Source organism: Triticum urartu, chromosome 7A (assembly GCF_056163025.1).
Source record: "Triticum urartu cultivar PI428250 chromosome 7A, HENAU_Tu73, whole genome shotgun sequence".
NCBI lineage: Eukaryota > Viridiplantae > Streptophyta > Magnoliopsida > Poales > Poaceae > Triticum > Triticum urartu.
In genome coordinates, this window is record NC_141879.1 from 10,737,082 (window position 1) to 10,757,043 (window position 19,962).

At 44.2% G+C, this 19,962-nt stretch overlaps 1 pseudogene; it reads right to left on the reverse strand.

The window, feature by feature from the left end:
* Window positions 1-1,982: 1,982 nt before the first annotated feature.
* LOC125511825 (small nucleolar RNA Z247) lies at window positions 1,983-2,121 on the reverse strand (annotated as a pseudogene).
* Between the last annotated feature and the right edge of the window lie 17,841 nt (window positions 2,122-19,962).

Consider the following 19,962-nt stretch of genomic DNA (forward strand, 5'->3'; position numbering starts at 1 on the left):
GGAGGGCGCGGATCCCGTGGGAGCCAGGGTGGCAGACTGGCGCAGGAGCGATCCCGAGGCTGATGCGCCTGGATCCCGAGGGAGATCTGCTTCGATGCTGCTGCTGTTTTGTCCAGGAAGCATAAAATGATAATTTGGGCTGATTTCTTCACCATTTTCTGCACAATTTTTTTCTATTGCATCACAAGACTCAAGACCATCATTAGTAAGAGGATTAGTCAACAATTGATCATCAGTGTCTAAAACATCCCCATTGTCACGCCCGGTGAGATGTGAAGGTAGAAGAAGAATCTCCTTTTGAAGAAGGGCTCCGTCGTTTGGATGAAGTTGTGCAAAAGGGAAAACAGTTTCATCAAACACAACGTCACAGGAAATATAGACACGTCCAGTGGATACATCAAGACACTTTACACCCTTATGTTGTGGGCTATAGCCCAAGAAAACACACTGTTTTGATCTGAGCATGAGTTTGCGGTTGTTGTATGGCCGAAGATTTGGCCAACACGCACACCCAAATACTCGTAGAGATGTGTAATTTGGTTTTGTATGAAGGAGACGTTCTACTGGAGATTCATTGTTAACGACTCTACTTGGCAACATGTTTATGAGGTGGACTGCGGTGAGAAAGGCCTCATCCCAGAATTTCAAAGGCATAGAGGCAGCAGCAAGTAAGGCCAGGCCGACTTCAACTATATGCCTGTGCTTGCGCTCAGCTGATCCGTTTTGCTGGTGAGCATGGGGGCATGACACGTGGTGTGATATGCCAATTTGCTGAAAAAAGGAGTTGAGGTTGCAGTACTCCCCTCCCCAATCAGATTGGAGAGCTAGGATTTTGCAATCAAACTTTCTTTCTACTAGTGCTTGAAAGTTGTGAAAAACTTGAAAAACATCAGATTTCTTTTTGATGAGATAGATCCATGTGTACTTGCTATAGTCATCGATAAAACTTACGTAATAAGTGTGCCTGCCAACTGATTTTGGGGCAGGACCCCAAACATCGGAAAAAATGAGCTCAAGAGGTTTGGTGGAGATGCTTGTAGACACAGGATAGGGTAATTGATGACTTTTAGCACACTCACATGAATCACAAATTGTTTCACGATCTCGCTCACCAACAAACGGGAGCTTATTCTTTTTAAGCAAGTGTTCAGCTAAAGAAAAGGATGCATGCCCTAATCTATCATGCCACCGTGTTGAAGAGACTTTGGTGACACCATAGGCTTGTTTATTCAATCTCCTAAGCTCCGGAATCAACGGGTACAGCCCTCGAACACATCTACCTCGATACAGAATTTTTTTCGTGACCTGATCCTTGATCAAAAAGAAAGATAGATGAAACTCAAGGAATACATGATTGTCAATGGCAATGTGATGAACTGAAAGGAGATTTTTCGAAGCACTAGGGACATGCAAGATTTTTCTTAGACGAATATTTCTATGGGGAGTTTTAAGCACTGAATGACCAACGTGGCTAATGCTCATACCTTCTCCGTTGGCAGTATGAACTTGGTCTTGCCCACGGTACTTTTCATGAACTGTCACCTTTTCCAGCTCGCTCGTGATGTGGTCAGTTGCGCCACTGTCCACATACCAGTTTGTATCAATACCGTAGGAGCCATCAGCAGCACCTGCAACTTTCTCATCTTGTGAGGATTCACCATCATCTTCATAGCGATACCAGCAGTCGCGAGCGGTGTGGCCTAGCTTGCCGCAGATTTGGCATCGCGGCGCATCAGGGTTGGCGCGAGGCCTGCCACCACGGCGGCCCCTATTGTTGTTGTTGGAGGGCCGCCCGCCGCCGCCGCCACCACCACGAGAGGAGTTGCCGCCGCCACTGTTTCCGCCAGATGGCGGCTTGCCCTTGCCGTGCGGAGGTCCACGATAGCGTGAACCGCCACCACCACGACCGCCGCCGCGAGAGACCACGTTAGCAGATGACTTGAAGCCCCCGCCCAAGTTGTTGTTGTAGAGGGCGAGGCGCTGATCAAAGTTGCTCATCTGAGCATAGAGGTCGTCGATGCTGATGGTGTCGGTGCGCGCGTCGTTGGCGGAGACGAGGGGTTGGTACTCCATGTCGAGGCCGGCGGTGATGTAGGAGACAAGCTCATCGTCATCGATGGGCTTTCCGGCGGCTGCGAGCTCATCGGCAAGCGCTCTCATCTGGGCGAACTAGGCCGCAACAGATTGCGTCCCCTTCTGCGCCGTGGAGAGAGCAACCCAGATGTTGTTGACGCGGGCTCGGGACTGCGATGAGAACATGTGGGCGAGAGCCGCCCAGAGCTCGTGCGGCGTGGCGATGGAGGTAACCTGCACGAGGACTTCTTTGGTGAGAGTATTGAGCAAGTATCCAAGTACCTGCTGCCCTTCTTTGAACCAGATCGGATGGAGAGGGTTCGGTGTCTGCTCTTCTTTCCCGTCTTTGTCCTTCGTGACGAGGATCTTGACAGGTTCCGGCATGGAGCCGTCGGCGTAGCCGAAGAGGCCAGCCCCTCTCAGCTGCGGTGTCACCTGCGCACGCCACATGACGTAGTTGGTGCGGGTTAGCTTTTCTGCAACCTGCCTAAGGGAAGCTTGGACGGTGCTGGAGGAGGACGACATGGCTGGCGCTGGATGGGTTTTGCTAGATGCGATGGATAGAGGTGGCTCTGTATACCATGTGAAACAGCGGAGAACGTCGTTCCTCTCTCGAGGCGACGGTTTCATGTTAATATAGGCAGGGGCATATCCCTGATAAGCATACAAGGTTGTTGACATTATATCTTGAGGTACAAGGAAAGTAGAGATAAGATATACATGAGGAGATTACAACCATATACTCTAACCAACCTAGACCGAAGCCTATCTCAACTAAACCGGTGCGTGGTGCGCCCCTTGGACCTGAATATTGCATGGTTTAACAAATCCAGTGACTGTCACAAGAAAAGAAATACTCATGGCAACATGCATGGATATACCAAGATTAAGGAATAAGGATATAGTACATTTCAACAAGGCACAATATTATAGACTTCCAGCCTGGATCATGCAGAATCCTGGGATATACATGGTTCTTACGTTAGAAATGGGTTACTAAATATATTGTCGTCCACATTAAGCATTGTGATCGATTGCCAAAGTATTTAGTATCAGTAGATAAGGTTCCTAACTAGCACCTGAAAGTCTTTCAGTTATCAGATACTCCCTTCGTCCCATAAGTGTAGTGTCAAAAAACGTCTTACATTATAGGATGGAGGGAGTATCTGTTAGAATATTCGATACTTAAGTTAGTTTCTTGTATGGTGTGCTGAGCCTACAGATTGGCAAATGTTTCACTGAACCTAGTTTATCTTGCACAACTAGTAAAGTTTGGGGCTGCCATTGACTCGAAAATGGTATGGTGAAGACAAGCGAAATATATACATCTTCTTTGTAGTAAGAGATGCGTTATATTCTTCAACATTCTGTAACTATCTCCTTGCCGGTATGATGGCCGGCGTGAGATCTGTGTTGTATCGCTGCCTGATTTGGAGACGAGAGAAAAGAGCAGGGAGAGACACGAGAGAGGAGAATTCAGAGTTCTCTATTTCTTTCTTTCTTTCTTGTTCATTTATTTACAGGTTTCGTGGCTTTGTAAACCTACCCAACACACCCTGGCTGAAGGCCCCCACACACATTAACCTAACAGGCGCACTCGACGCTGGCACCACCACTGCTGCTTCTATGGCACGCCTTCGGGTGTGACACATTCTCTAGGTTGTGAGAAAATTTTGTACTCTTCGTCCTCTAGGTGGTGAGGAACTTGTTCAAAAGAGGAACTGAAAAGCACTATGCCTTCAAGCCCTGAAGGCGGACATAACATATTGATCACACAATTTCGTTAAAAAAGGAGAGCGTGTTTTAGAGACACCAAACAAGATTAATGCAGAAGAAGATCTCGTTGATCTGGAATCAGGACAGAGCCCAGTGAGAAGAACACATTTGGGGAGCAGTCCAGTGTCCACAGATCACAACAGATAGCCGAAACTGGTGTGACGCCACAGATGACAAGATGGAGAGAAAATGCAACATGAAACCAGGAAGCTCCCCTGTGTTTCCTCTTCTCCACTGCTTTGCTGCACCTGATGAAGTTACACTGTTTCCAGTGCCAATGGTACCGGCACAGATAGCTTCATTGCAAGTTGGAGGTTTGTGCGTTGTTGATGAAGTTGAAGGAAAGAAACCACGGCAGACAAGTGGAGAGTTCAACCCACCTGCATAACTAGATAATAGATATGGATATGATACACCCATCAGATCAGCTGCTACTGGTCCAAGTATAAGATATGGTTGTACATACATGGAGGATTGACGGATGACACTTATTCATTGGATTGCACTTTGTTCATAGGATTGCTGCTACTTTCTGAGCACAATCTTTGATGGTTTTTGTTTCCCTTGTGCTTAGAGCATCTCCAATAGATGATACAATTTTGGAGATGTAAAACTAGGAGATGTATAATTTACATCTCCAAAAAGTGCATTTTAGATCTCCAAAAAAGTGGCAACTCGAACAGATGATGTATATTGGAGATGTAAAAGTTCAACTCCAATAGATGATGCAAATGAAGATGTAAAACTAGTCGGCATGAGCGCCGGTGGCCGAGTGCCGAGGGTGGGGAGGAGCGTCGACGGGCCGAGCGGCAGTAGCAGGTGCGCCGGCGGCCGAGCGACGAGAGTCGGGAGGTCGAATGTGGTGGAGGGAGCTTGAATTTGGCCGGCGATGCGCCTGCGAATTGAGCGTCGGATTGGTCGCTGCGGGGCGACGGCCGTGCGGCGCGAGAAGGTCGAGTTTGGCGGCGGGAAAAAACGGCAGCAGCAGGTGTGCGGCTTGAATCCGACGGTGGCGGGGTGGGGGGGGGGAGCTCAAATCATGCGACGCGGCGGCGGTGATTCAGCGGCCAATTCGCCCAATTTGGAGGCAGGCGGTGGCTGAGCAGTGAAAAACCGGTGGCGGGGGCGGTGGAGCGGACGGATCTAGTAGCGGGGCGGCGGCAGCATGGTGCAGTGGGCGAGTGGCGCGGCAGCGGAAGTGCGGCGGGACGGACTCAAATCGGCGGCTATGGCGGCGCGGCGGGGATAGCGGCGGGGCTGCGGCAGGGTCGGGGATGGACGGACGGGTGGCGGCGGCGGCAACCTTTCCGGCCAAAAATCACCGGCGGAGGAGGCGAGCAGCCATCGGGTGGGCGGGCGAAACGAAACTGAAGGCGGGTGGTTGGTTTGCACGCGGCCGCCAGTTTTACATCTCCTGGAGGTGGAGATGTTTTTTTTTTTCATGTACATATCTGTCGGAGAGGGGTTTTTGAGCCTCGGAGATGCAAAGGTTAGTTATTTTTCCATCTACATCATCTATTGGAGATGTTCTTAGGCTCACAATCTGGGCGAACATATTTTCCTCAAGTATTTTTTGTCATTGTTAGCATGTAATTTTTGGTAAGGCTACGGTGACAAAACTCTGAGAAATTGGAAGCTGGAATATTGTCTGGGGTCGTGTAGGTTTACATTTCCAGCTCATTGGCTAAATAAAATGATGCCCGAAGTTGTTTATCTATTGCCGAGAGAAACAGTTCTCGCTTCCCTTGACTTGAGAAATAGTTCTGTCGCGGCTGAGAAGGGATACTATGTTGGTGGCTTAGCTCCCTTTCTATGTGTCGATAGAGATTATATATGGAGGAGTTTGGAGGGTAATCAACCCTTGACTTATATATATCACCTTCCGTGTCTCAAATAATTTTGATAGTAGAAACAAAAATGGAATAACCAATAACTGGCATATCCTAAGCAATTAACATGTGTTTCACGAGACATCTGTTTTTTCATTGAGACTTTAATTTAGCATATCTTGTGATTTGTTTGATAATGCATTCTGTTTTTCTTTTCTTTTGCGGAAAGTTTGGTAATGCATTCATCACCAGATCGAGGCGCCAAAAGATGTGGGAGCTGCAGTCCAGCATGTGGAACAATAATGCGCACAATCTTTCGCTTTCCAGTCGAGAAACAATAAAAATGCTCAAAATCAAATTGGCAATGTGAGTCCCATTACGAAATAATTTGAATGCTATCCTTGAAAATATTATCCCATCCAAACAATTTTAAGATGGTCCCTCTTACCCCCTCTTTTCACATGGGAGGTAAGAAGGTAAGAGTAATCAGACCCACTATTTAATGAAATCAACGGCTCAGATCTGTTATATACTCTTATCTCATGTGAAAAGGAGAGGTAAGAGGGACCATGTTAAAAATAACAATCAGTTATCCCATTAATCAAAACAGTGAGTTAACCCTTAGTACAATACTTGCTGCTATAGTCATATCGAGGGTCTAACAAACTGGAAATGTTGTCAACAACTATTAAGTCTAGAATGTTGGACTAGCTCATGATTTCTTTGATGTTGATAATTGGGAGTTCAGTTATTAGACTATGCTTTTAAGACATAGTAGGTTGTTATTTGGTTTTGGTTGGTTTGTGAATCTCAACACTATTTTTGGATTGGCATCACCTATCATGAATAAGAGAACTAGATTTCATTTGTTGTACAGGGTCATTATTTCTTCTTTTACCTGTTTTGATATTTTAAATTAAGCTGCACTTTCATTTGTTACTATTTGATGTTATAGTCGTGCCAACCATTCTGTATCTCAAGCAAGTTCATCATTGTACAAAAAAGTTACATTGTATTTTCCTGAGTTGCGAGACATGAATCTCTTCTAATGATGGTTGTTGAGCTGGTGAGCTCTATATTTGTTTTACCTGATATGATGTTGAGTTTGCTTATTGGTAGCTGGTGTTACAATACGCACATTAGTAAGGAAGAACACTATTTTGTTTGTGTTTACACACTGAGTTGTGTGTTGTCACCAAAATGTTAGATTTGCTTAATTGTATTATCCATAAAAATGGTCCTTGACAAGGCAATCGAGGAGTCAAATGGCAAGGCAATCAAACCAGTCTATCTAATAGTATGCCTTAGTAGAACTACTTGTGCCGAATGCCCTAACCTATATGTTGCTTCCTGTACATACAACTATCGTTTGTAAATTGTGATATGACTGAGCATACATCGTGATATTCCTGTACATACAACTACTTTTGCCTAACCTATATGTTGCTTACTGTACATTATAGCGAGGACGGCTGTGGTGCAAGCCGCTTCGATGATGAAGACTTCCTCTATGACGAGAATGCTCGATGCTTCAGCCACAGGAATAAATTGAGACCCTTTCGGTTTATCAACAAGCTTTATTGTACGTTATTTGTAATTAGCATGAATGGCTCTATGAGAGTGTTCTGAATTAGTGTGGTGTGCATTTGTCCATCGTTATTGTATGTTATGTGTATTTGTAGTCAGTACTATGAACCACTTGCTTCGGCGCTGTTACTGCCCAACTATGTATTATACCACTAGCTACCAAGCCGTTTCAGTGAATTTCTCTTCGACCATTCACCTTTTGTAGGAATACCTTGCTCTGAATATCATGTTGCACCAAAACTGCTGGATGTTCTCACAGACCTTAATTGCTTTGTATGAAAATCCCATACTTAAAGCATTCTGTGTTAGCGCTGTCTGGGGTTTCTACTGTGTTGCTTGCTTGTTAATTTATCTCGCTGCCACTGTGGCCGCTTTTACTACTCTTTAGCACTGAACTTTATGCCCTAATTTCTCTTGAACAAGCTAAATACTTATGCTTTACCGTGGGTGATTTAATTGTACGGGCTAAACATGCTAAGCTTGCAGCACAATTACAGTAATTGTACCATGGGCGATTTAATTGTGCTGGCACAGACACTTAGGCACAATGGTTAGGAGACCTTATATAGCTCGTGTATCAGGTTAAACCTTATAAACTCTTGAATAAAGAGACGCCCGAATGTTTTTCGGGCCACGCATACACTCATGGTGCATCCTTGTTCTCTTTTCAGTTCACAACCGCTATATTTTTCTTTTCCCATGCGCCTTCAAAGCCCTAGAGCGTCGGCACCATTAACTGGGGGCTTAATTAAGAGCCAAATCCCTTCAAAGCACCAAGGTACTCCACGAAGTCCTCATCATGATTCATGATGTCTTTGGACCTATAGCCGTTATATGCATCGATTTCGACTTGTGTCTTTGGTCAATAGTTGGGTTGCCTCGCTCCTGTGCTTACCCCTTACGTTTTCGCACGTTCGGCTAAGGGTGTAAAGGGAGCACCACTGAGATTGCTACTTCTGGTTTAACCTGTCAAGTACCTCAGTTGGGTAAAGTCAAAAGCTGACTATCACAACACACCAAAATCGATTAGCGAACCGAAGTCAGTGCCAAACTCAATAGCCGATAGATGTTAACGGTATAAAACAAAGGGCTTTATTATTCAAAAAAGCCAAAGTGTTGGTATCTTGACCCCGGAATTTCCGAGCACTCGACATATGTGAGAGAACCTTTGACAAGAAAACTCATACATGAATTTAGAGAGCAGTAAATATGTCTTGTATCTTCTTTTCATATTCCATGGGAGCTCCTATTAAGTCAATGCTTTCTTGGCAAGGAAGGGCCATGAGTACTGATGATCGGGGAGTTGCACCATTGCCAACCCAGTGCCCATGCTTGTTGGAAGGGTGGTCGTTACGCATGCCAGAGTGCAAGGAGATGAGAGGGACTAGCATATTAAGCATGCATGTAGGATTGGACAAATTCTTCACTGAAAGGGTGGCCACTGCCCAAGGGAGTGCACACAAGAGAGATATTAATTGAGTGGTCATTGCCCAAGGGAGCGGGGGAAGAGAGTATTAATTCACATGATATCACTACGACAATGACAATAATGGGGACACCAAATGCTGATGACATTTGAAGGCTCACAACAATGTAAAAAGATTCCACCAAAAGGGGAGCCAATTAACGTCGATGCAGATTTCTCTAGCCTTTTGCTAGTCACCACACACCTAATCAACCATACCCGGTCTTGAGGGCATGACCTGCGACTTCTAGGTCAGTCGACAGTCGTGACTGACAGAGCCGAGGAAGAGGAAGCCGAGGGTGCGGGGCCACGTTTGGATGTAAGGCAGTAAGGGGGAAGTTCAGCCTCCATGCATCTCAACAAAACTTGCAACTCAACTGCTGCGGTCATGACTGTCGAGAGAGCATGGGCATGTCGTTGCCGTCCGTCAAAAAGGGCATGGTGCAATGGGGGTAGGTGGTTAGGTTGGTGGTGATGGGGTCCTCTAGGGCCGCTTGAGGACGACGTAGGAGTTAGACACGAGTCCCGTATGGACAACAAACAAACAGCTGTATTTAATTACTCCTATAGGCCGCTTTTCTTTTAAGTCAGCGGCAGGCTCTGGTTGGGTGCTAGGGCGACCCCCACTCTTCCCCTACTTATGTCTATCCGGTAGTCTGAACCAAAAAGGCCCTCCAATATCAACGCCAAGAAGTAGTTCCCATGATGCATAGCAACATTAATTAATGTGCGCCATGAAAACTTCGACCAACTTCGATTTGTTCTGTTTGTTGCATTCAAAGATGAACTTGTTGAATTGTCTATGATGCAAAACTTACTGTTATATCTACCACCTATTTGTTGTTGAAGATTGCAAATAGATGGAAAAAAAGTTAGGGCGGACAAGATATTTTGGCGAGACGAATCATGAAGGTAACTTGCATTAGGTAAGGTAGTTTATTGGAAAACACAATAGCTAAATCTTAGTCGACTGACTTTAGCTTGTTTGGTCAATCGATTTTAAGAAGGGCAAAGAGGTTCGCCGGAGGGAAGAAAGGAGAAGGAAGGAGCTCACTGGAGGTCTACCCCACCATCTATCTTAGGGTGGGGTGGGGGCGGAAGAACGGCGGTGGTGGGGTCGGTGGTGCAACTTCGCCGGAAAAAACTCAGTCGGCACCGGGGCTAGAGGGATGGCCCGGGGTGGGTGGTAGCACAACGGTGGGCCGGCGTTGGGGGAGGGCGGTGGGGAAGGCTGCGCGGGAGCGCCACCGGCCGCCACTACAAGAAATATGTCAACTTGTGACCTTCTCTCAATGACCCTAGAAGAAATGATCGTAAATCTACGACCATTTGACCAACTAGCAAAGTGGCCCGCTCTTCGCACGGGCTACTAATTAATAAAGTTAGTTTGAAAGAAGTAAATATTTGCTGGTCCTTTCGGCTAGTCGTGAACTTGTTATTTGTAGGATATAAGAGGCATCCCTTTCATGTTTCGGGGTAATATTTGAAAGCTATGTTGGTGTTGATCTTTTTTAGTGGTATACATGGTTGAATCCGTTGGTTTGCCTGATGCGGGCGCATTGTTGTGTTCATGGCGTGGGGCCGGCCTGACTGGCCCATTGTGCCATATTAAAGGTTTTTAGTTTTAGTATATTTTTTACCATATAAGTTTCATATGCATCATAGTTTTTTTTAACTTCACATGCATCATAGTTAAGTCTAAGCATCGGTATGTTTAGTGGTAAGATATTTTTTTCTGTTCATATTCCCATGTACTATATACATCAGCATTGATTTTTTTTAATTTTGTAGCACCAAAAATTGTACTCCCTCTGTTTTATAATATGGTGCATATAGATTTGTTCAAATGTCAAACTTTGCAAACTCTGACCCTGATTAGAGATAAAAATATTTACATTTATAATACTAAATTCATATCACTGGATATGTTGTGAGCTAAATTTTCATCTTGTATATGTTTGTTATTGTACATATAGATAGTTTTCTCAATAAACTTGGTCAAACTTTGTTAAGTTTGACTTTTCAAAAATTCCACATACACTAAATTATGGAGGCAAGAGACTATAGTTTTTCCAAAAACACCTATACGGATATGCACTATACTTTTTTCCCATATGATGTACATGGTGATGTAATCGTAGATGTCTTTTTGAATAATTCATAGCTGATTATTTTTCCGGGAAATCTTTAGCTGATTATTTCTATTCCCTCCGATCCATAATAATTGATTCACATTTAGTATAACTTTGTACTACAGTTATACTAAGTGTGCTTGAGTTAATTTGGATTAGAGGGAGTAAGTTTTATTATATTTGTGTTGTTTGTAGTCAAATTATTTTTTCGTGCCTGAGCTTTTAGCCCAGCAGGCTGACACAGATGAACTTATGCACACAGCGTTCACACATCTCTCACCCACTAAAAAAAATCTCTCACTCCACACCTTCACAGAGAGGCTGGTCTTACCTGATCCCCTTTGTCCCCTTTCTCTCTTTCCTTCTTTTATCAGTTGATGACTCCCGGATCGAACATCACCCTCCTTTCCTTGTTCTCTCCATTGACTCTCAGATTTGTACCACCGGCTGATGTTCAGCTACGCAAAGATCAACGTTCGTGCTGTTGCTGATCCATCGTGGGCATGGATCTCGTCTCCCATTGCCAGCTTTAATCCAAATTGAGTTCATCCTTCATAACACGCATTCATATTAGTGAAAATCGACACCGTCGAAATGCCATCTTCGTCCTCCATAGCGGCAGCCATCTTCCAAATGGAGGTCCAACTTTTCCCCCTTTCCTGTTCATGTCAATATTTCCCTGTTTTTTCTTCTTCTTTTCCTGTGTTTGTACTGTTGAACCTATGTAATTAAGGTAGTGAAAAATATTACTAGATCAATATTAGTTGTCACTCAAATGCATTTATCTAGAATAATTTGCTTATGCATGTTTAGCACTTTTAATATATAATAGAAGATTAATGCAGATTTAGTACAACTAATAGAATGATGTCACATGATATATCTCAGTTTGAAAAACAGCCTGTCAAGCATATACCCCAAATCACAGGAATGAGATCAAGTAGTAGTTATCTTCTTCATATCAACTAATTTACAGAAACAATATGGCATAAGTGAATATCAGTTCTATGCATATCTTCCTTGACTGAGATACATCAGAGTTAACATGATAATATGCATGAATGAAATAAGGAATCAGAATAGATTTTACAATCTATTGAATCAAACCTACACAAGCAGCAAAGTAGGCTCGATATTTGTGAACTAATTATCAATGTCTTCTGTCCATAATGAGTGGGCTAATTTTTTGTTAGAGATAGCCTTCTCATCGGCATGTGTTTTACTTGTATATCACAGATTCCCTTGCATGGTACAGACCTGTAATGCATCGTAATAGTCCCTCCTAATCATTTTGAGTTTGTCTTTTGTCATGATTCAGACCGAATTATGACATCAGAGACACTTCTTTAGTTAGGTTTTGAAATATGTTCAGATTGGGAAACAATACATATGAAACTCAATCATTAGCAGTTCCGTTTTGATATAATGTGCCAAAACACTTGTTTATCAGGAATCTAGCTCCATGTAAGCATGCAGAGTTGAATTTATTTCCAAAGCAGAAATTGCAGAAAAAAAATTCTATGTTGGGAATTAGCCAGATTTATGAACATACTTCAGAGATGATTCAGCAAAATCTGAATAAGTATGAAGATATTTTTTCCCTTCTCTGATTTTTACCAACTACTTACTCGATCGGTCGGTCACTGCTCACTCGATCTAGCGCGTTTTACATTTTAGTACAGCATCCTCCTTTAATTGTAGTGCAATGTCCTCCTTTAATAAGCCACTTCTCTTCTTTCCCATTTGCACATAGTACATGCATCCGTTTTATTTTAGTAACAACGTCTACTCGTTTAAGCCTCTTCCCTTCTTTCCCATTGGTACATGTGTCCGTTTAATTGTAATAACAACGTTACTCCTTGAATAAGGGACGCAGAGATTCTGCACCCGAGCTCAAATGAGCTTGGGTGAACAGTAAAATGAAAACAAAATCGGAAAAAATTCAAAAAATTCCAATTTTTTTTGGGAGAAACAATGACAAAAGTTTAATGTGCTTGCAAAAATTTTTCTTGAAATCACATTCCTAGAAGGCGTGGCAAAAAAAAATGGGTAGTCTGGAAATGCTACTTTCAAAAGCATTTTGAAGCACTGATTTTTTTTGCCACGCCTTCTAGGAATGTTATTTCAAGATAAATTTTTGCAAGCACTTCAATTTTTATCTCAATGTTTCTCCCAAACAAATTTGGAATTTTTTGATTTTTTCAATTTTGTTTCGATTTTACTATTCACCGAGCTCATTTGAGCTCGGGAGTAGAAAGGTACTTTCGTTGAATAAGCCTCTTCTCTCACTGGATTGTGTAACCATATCAGCACATGAGGAAGTTAATTCCTTTTGATCATTAGATTTTATAGTTTGGGACTCATTCCGAGATAGTCTCCTCATCCTGTGCTTAGAGCTTCCGGAGCCGGCTTATTGAGTTGATGGTACCCAAGTAACAGAAGACGTATATAAATCAGTGGGGTTGGCTTTAAGGGGGCGATGTGCTACAATTTAATAAAAATAACAACCTTTCTCATGCACACCTGCTAGTCTAGATTAATTGGACTCTACCTAATCTACTAGATTTTTTAGGGGTGAAGGACACTTTATTGATTAATTGAGGAGTTCAAAGGAATACAAAAAGGGTCATGTGGATAGCCCAGCCACAAGTGTTGATCCTGGTTAAGAGAAACAAAAAATTTAACCAAGCTATGAGCTTCTTTGTTTGCGTCCCTACCTTCGAAGACGATATCACATGCTTCAAAAAGTTGTTGATCCGCATTGATCTCTTGAACTATTGTGTCGTTCTTCCTTCATGAGCCATGCTTTATATTATTGACAACACCCTTACTATCACATGAAATGATGATTTTTCCTAGATTTAGGTCTTGGGCAAGTGCTTGCGCTTCTCAACATGCTAGTGTTTCAAGACAGGCCGGGTCATTAATGCCTGGAAAGACCATCGTCGAGGACCTTAAGTGAAGGCCCTTGTCATCACGACATACAACAAAGGATGCGCCCATGGATCCATTTGGGGAGAGCCCTCCGTCCACATTGATCTTAAACATCCCTGCTGGAGGAGGCGTCCAAACCTAGTGCAGCCGAACATTTGCAATGGGAGTAGGTCTCATCGGTCTAGGGGCATTCTCGATGCTCTCCAATTCAGCAATGAAGCGTTGAATGAACATATGTGTGGCAAGAGGACTTTGTAAAATAGACTCATGGATGGCCTTCTGCCTTGCTGTCCATATAGCCCAGAGAGTCACCATGTGGGTGACAAACTTGTCATGTGATAAAGTCTCCATCATCCCAAATAGCCAACGTTTTGTGTAGCAATTAAGTGTTGAGATAGGTCGCCATGAACCAAAGCCTAGACACACCTCGGCGTCGTGCACTCGAGTAGGGAATGATGCCACGAGTCTGTCGCTCCACACAACTGACAGCTATCAGATCGTGACATATGTCGATGATGCCAGCCGTCGTCAGTCGGAATGGAATGCTTTGCTAGTCTCCACAAAAAATTGCGTAGCTTTCATGGGACGTCCACCTGCCAGAGCTGCTTCCATCCATTCTCCTCGGCTCCAGAATTGGAGGAGCTCTCATGCCCATCGAGCCAAGTCTCCTGTCGGTGCTGTGTGTGGGTGAGCATGTGGTACGCTGACCTCACTATGAACAAACCGTTCTTCTCAAAATTCCATGCCCAAAAATCCTCATTATTTCTTGTACAGAGCAGTATGCTCAAGATTACATCCATATCGGCGGGGAGAAAAGTTTGTTGTAATACCTCCCTATTCCATGATGCCTCAACATGATTTATGAGCTCACTAACTAGGGTGGGGCGGACCGCCGCGAGGCACACAATCGGTCTCATATTTTCATCTCTAGGGATCCATTTGTCCGACCAAATATCGATTGAAGAACCGTCCCCAACTCTTCGGATCAAGCCTTGGCGTAGCACATCTCTTCCTTCAATTATTGGTCGCCATATCTATGAAGGATGGTTCCCAACTTCGGCTGACAAAATATTACCAGAGGGGAAATAAATAGCTTTCAACATCATGGAACATAAGAGTGTCAGGATAGTGTAGAATGCGCCACGCCTGCTTAGCAAGCATCGCTAGGTTGAAGAGCTCGAAATCCCTGAATCCCAATCCACCCAGAAACTTTGATTGGATCATGTCCTTCCAAGAAACCCATGATGGCTTCCTTTGGCCTTCCTTGCTTCCCCACCAAAATTGTTCTATGAGTTTATTCATGTGCTCGCATAAGCCTCTCGATAATTTAAAACACGACGTAGAGTAAACTGGAACCGCCGGAGCCACTGACTTGATCAAAACTGTTGGAAATATGCCCTAGAGGCAATAATAAAAGCATTATTATTATATTTCTTTGTTCAAGATAATTGTCTTTATTCATGCTATAACTGTATTATCCGGAAATCATAATACACGTGTGAATACATAGACCATAATATGTCCCTAGTAAGCCTCTAGTTGACTAGCTCGTTGATCAACAGATAGTCATGATTTCCTGGCTATGGACATTGGATGTCATTGATAACGGGATCACATCATTAGGAGAATGATGTGATGGATAAGACCCAATCCTAAGCATAGCACAAAAGATCGTGTAGTTCGTTTGCTAGAGCTTTTCCAATGTCAAGTATCTTTTCCTTTGACCATGAGATCGTGTAACTCCCGGATACCGTAAGAGTGCTTTGGGTGTATCAAACGTCATAACGTAACTGGGTGACTATAAAGGTGCACTACAGGTATCTCCGAAAGTGTCTGTTGGGTTGACACGGATCGAGACTGGGATTTGTCACTCCATATAACGAAGAGGTATCACTGGGCCCACTCGGTAATGCATCATCATTATGAGCTCAAGGTGACCAAGTGGTTGATCACGGGATCATGCATTACGGTACGAGTAAAGTGACTTGCCGGTAACGAGATTGAACAAGGTATTGGGATACCGACGATCGAGTCTCGGGCAAGTAACATACCGATTGACAAAGGGAATTGTATACGGGGTTGATTAATCCTCGACATCGTGGTTCATCCGATGAGATCATCGTGGAGCATGTGGGAGCCAACATGGGTATCTAGATCCCGCTGTTGGTTATTGACTGGAGAGTCATCTCGGTCATGTCTTCTTGTCTCCCGAACCCGTAGGGTCTACACACTTAAGGTTCGGTGACGCTAGGGTTGTGAAGATATGTATATGCAGTAACCCGAATGTTGTTCGGAGTCCCGGATGAGATCCCGGACGTCACGAGGAGTACCGGAATGGTCCGGAGGTAAAGAATTATATATAGGAAGTGCTGTTTCGGCCATTGGGACAAGTTTCGGGGTTATCGATATTGTACCGGGACCATCGGAGGGGTCCCGGGGGCCCACCGGGTGGGGCCACCTATCCCGGGGGGCCACATGGGCTGTAGGGGGTGCGCCTTGGCCTATATGGGCCAAGGGCACCAGCCCCTATAGGCCCATGCGCCTAGGGTTTCCATATGGGAGGAGTCCCACTAGTGGAAGGCACCCCTGAGTGCCTTGGGGGGGAGGGAAACCTCCCCTGGCCGCCGCACCTAGGAGATTGGATCTCCTAGGCTGCGCACCCCCCCTTGGCCCTCCTATATATAGTTGAGGAGAGGGAGGACTTCACACCTCAGCCTTTGGTGCTTCCCTCTCCCCTGTTACATCTCTCTCTCTCGTAGTATAGGCGAAGCCCTGCTACTGTGACGCCCTGCATCCACCACGACGCCGTCGTGTTGCTGGATCTTCATCAACCTCTCCTTCCCCCTTGCTGGATCAAGAAAGGAGGAGACGTCATCCGTTCCGTACGTGTGTTGAACGCGGAGGCACCGTCCGTTCGGTGCTAAGATCATCGGTGATTTGGATCACGTCGTGTTCGACTACATCATCCCCGTTCTTTGAACGCTTCCGCTCGCGATCTACAAGGTACGTAGATGCATCTAATCACTCGTTGCTAGATGAACTCCTAGATGGATCTTGGTGAAACCGTAGGAAAATTTTTGTTTTCTGCAACGTTCCCCAACAGTGGTATCAGAGCTAGGTCTATGCGTAGTTCTCTTGCACGAGTAGAACACAACTTGTTGTGGGCGTTGATGTTGTCAACTTTCTTGCCGCTACTAGTCTTATCTTGCTTCAGCGGAATTGTGGGATGAAGCGGCCCGGACCAACCTTACACGTATGCTTACGTGAGACCGGTTCCACCGACAAACATGCACAAGTTGCATAAGGTGGCTGGCGGGTGTCTGTCTCTCCTACTTTAGTTGGAGCAGATTCGATGAACAGGGTCCTTATGAAGGGTAAATAGAAGTTGACAAATCACGTTGTGGCTTTCACATAGGTAAGAAAATGTTCTTGTTAGAACCCTACTTCAGCCACGTAAAACCTGCAACAACAATTAGAGGACGTCTAACTTGTTTTTGCAGCAAGTGCTTTGTGATATGATATGGCCAAAGTTGTGATGAATGATGAATGATCGATATGTGATGTATGAGATGTTCATACTATTATACAAGGAATCACAACTTACATGTCGATGAGTATGACGGTGACAGGATGATCATGAAGCCCCAAGATGGAGATCAAAGGAGCTATGTGATATTGGCCATATCATGTCACTATTATTATTTGATTGCATGTGATGTTTATCATGTTTTACATCTTGTTTACTTAAAACGACGGTAGTAAATAAGATGATCCCTTACAACAATTTCAAGAAGTGTTCTCCCCTAACTGTGCACCGTTGCTACAGTTCGTCGTTTCGAAGCATCACGTGTTAATCGGGTGTGATAGATCCTTACGTTCACATACAACGGGTGTAAGACAGTTTTACACATGCAAAAACACTTAGGGTTAACTTGACGAGCCTAGCATGTACAGACATGGCCTCGGAACACAGAGACCGAAAGGTCGAACACGAGTCGTATGGAAGATACGATCAACATGAAGATGTTCACCGACGATGACTAGTCCGTCTCACGTGTTAATCGGACACGGCTTAGTCGACTTGGATCGTGTAACACTTAGATGACTAGAGGGATGTCTAATCTGAGTGGGAGTTCATTAATAATTTGATTAGATGAACTTAATTATCATGAACTTAGTCTAAAATCTTTACAATATGTCCTGTAGATCAAATGGCCAACGTTGTATTCAATTTCAACGCGTTCCTAGAGAAAACCAAGCTGAAAGATGATGGCAGCAACTATACGGACTGGGTCCGGAACCTGAGGATCATCCTCATAGCTGCCAAGAAAGATTATGTCCTACAAGCACCGCTAGGTGATCCGCCCGTCCCACAGAACCAAGACGCTATGAACGCTTGGCAGACACGTACTGATGACTACTCCCTCGTTCAGTGCGGCATGCTTTACAGCTTAGAGCCGGGGCTCCAAAAGCGTTTTGAGAGACATGGAGCATATGAGATGTTCGAAGAGCTAAAAATGGTTTTTCAAGCTCATGCCCGGATCGAGAGATATGAAGTCTCCGAGAAGTTCTTCAGCTGTAAGATGGAGGAAAATAGTTCTGTCAGTGAGCACATACTCACTATGTCTGGGTTACATAACCGCTTGACTCAGCTGGGAGTTAATCTCCCGGATGACGCGGTCATTGACAGAATCCTCCAGTCCCTTCCACCAAGCTACAAAAGCTTTGTGATGAACTTCAATATGCAAGGGATGGTAAAGACCATTCCTGAAGTATTTGCTATGCTGAAATCAGTAGAGGTAGATGTCAAGAAGGAACATCAAGTGTTGATGATGAATAAAACCACTAAGTTCAAGAAGGGCAAGGGTAAAAAGAACTTCAAGAAGGACGGCAAGGAAGTTGCTGCGCCCGGCAAGCAAGCTGTCGGGAAGAAGTCAAAGAATGGACCCAAGCCTGAGACAGAGTGCTTTTATTGCAAAGGGAAGGGTCACTGGAAGCGGAACTGCCCCAAATACTTAGCGGATAAGAAGGCCGGCAACACCAAAGGTATATTTGATATACATGTAATTGATGTGTACCTTACCAGTACTCGTAGTAACTCCTGGGTATTTGATACCGGTGCCGTTGCTCATATTTGTAACTCACCGCAGGAGCTGCGGAGTAAACGGAAACTGGAAAAGGACGAGGTGACGATGCGCGTCGGGAATGGTTCCAAGGTCGATGTGATCACCGTCGGCACGCTACCTCTACATTTACCTACGGGATTAGTTATAAACCTCAATAATTGTTATTTAGTGCCATGTTTGAGCATGAACATTGTATCAGGATCTCGTTTAATACGAGATGGCTACTCATTTAAATCCGAGAATAATGGTTGTTCTATTTATATGAGAGATATGTTTTATGGTCATGCTCCGATAGTCAATGGTTTATTCTTAATGAATCTCGAGCGTATTACTACACATGTTCATAATGTGAGTATCAAAAGATGTAAGGTTGATAATGATAGTCCCACATACTTGTGGCACTGCCGCCTTGGTCACATAGGTGTCAAACGCATGAAGAAGCTCCATGCAGATGGACTTTTAGAGTCTCTTGATTATGAATCATTTGACACGTGCGAACCATGCCTCATGGGAAAAATGACCAAGACTCCGTTCTCAGGAACAATGGAGCGAGCAACCAACTTATTGGAAATCATACATACTGATGTGTGCGGTCCAATGAGTGTTGAGGCTCGCGGTGGCTATCGTTATGTTCTCACCCTCACTGATGACTTGAGTAGATATGGGTATGTCTACTTGATGAAACACAAGTCTGAAACCTTTGAAAAGTTCAAGGAATTTCAGAGTGAGGTTGAAAATCAACGTGACAGGAAAATCAAATTTCTACGATCAGATCGTGGAGGAGAATACTTGAGTCACGAATTTGGCACACACTTAAGAAAATGTGGAATAGTTTCACAACTCACGCCACCTGGAACACCTCAACGTAATGGTGTGTCCGAACATCGTAATCGCACTCTATTAGATATGGTGCGATCTATGATGTCTCTTACCGATTTACCGCTATCTTTTTGGGGCTATGCTTTAGAGACTGCCGCATTCACTTTAAATAGGGCTCTGTCGAAATCCGTTGAGACGACACCGTATGAATTATGGTTTGG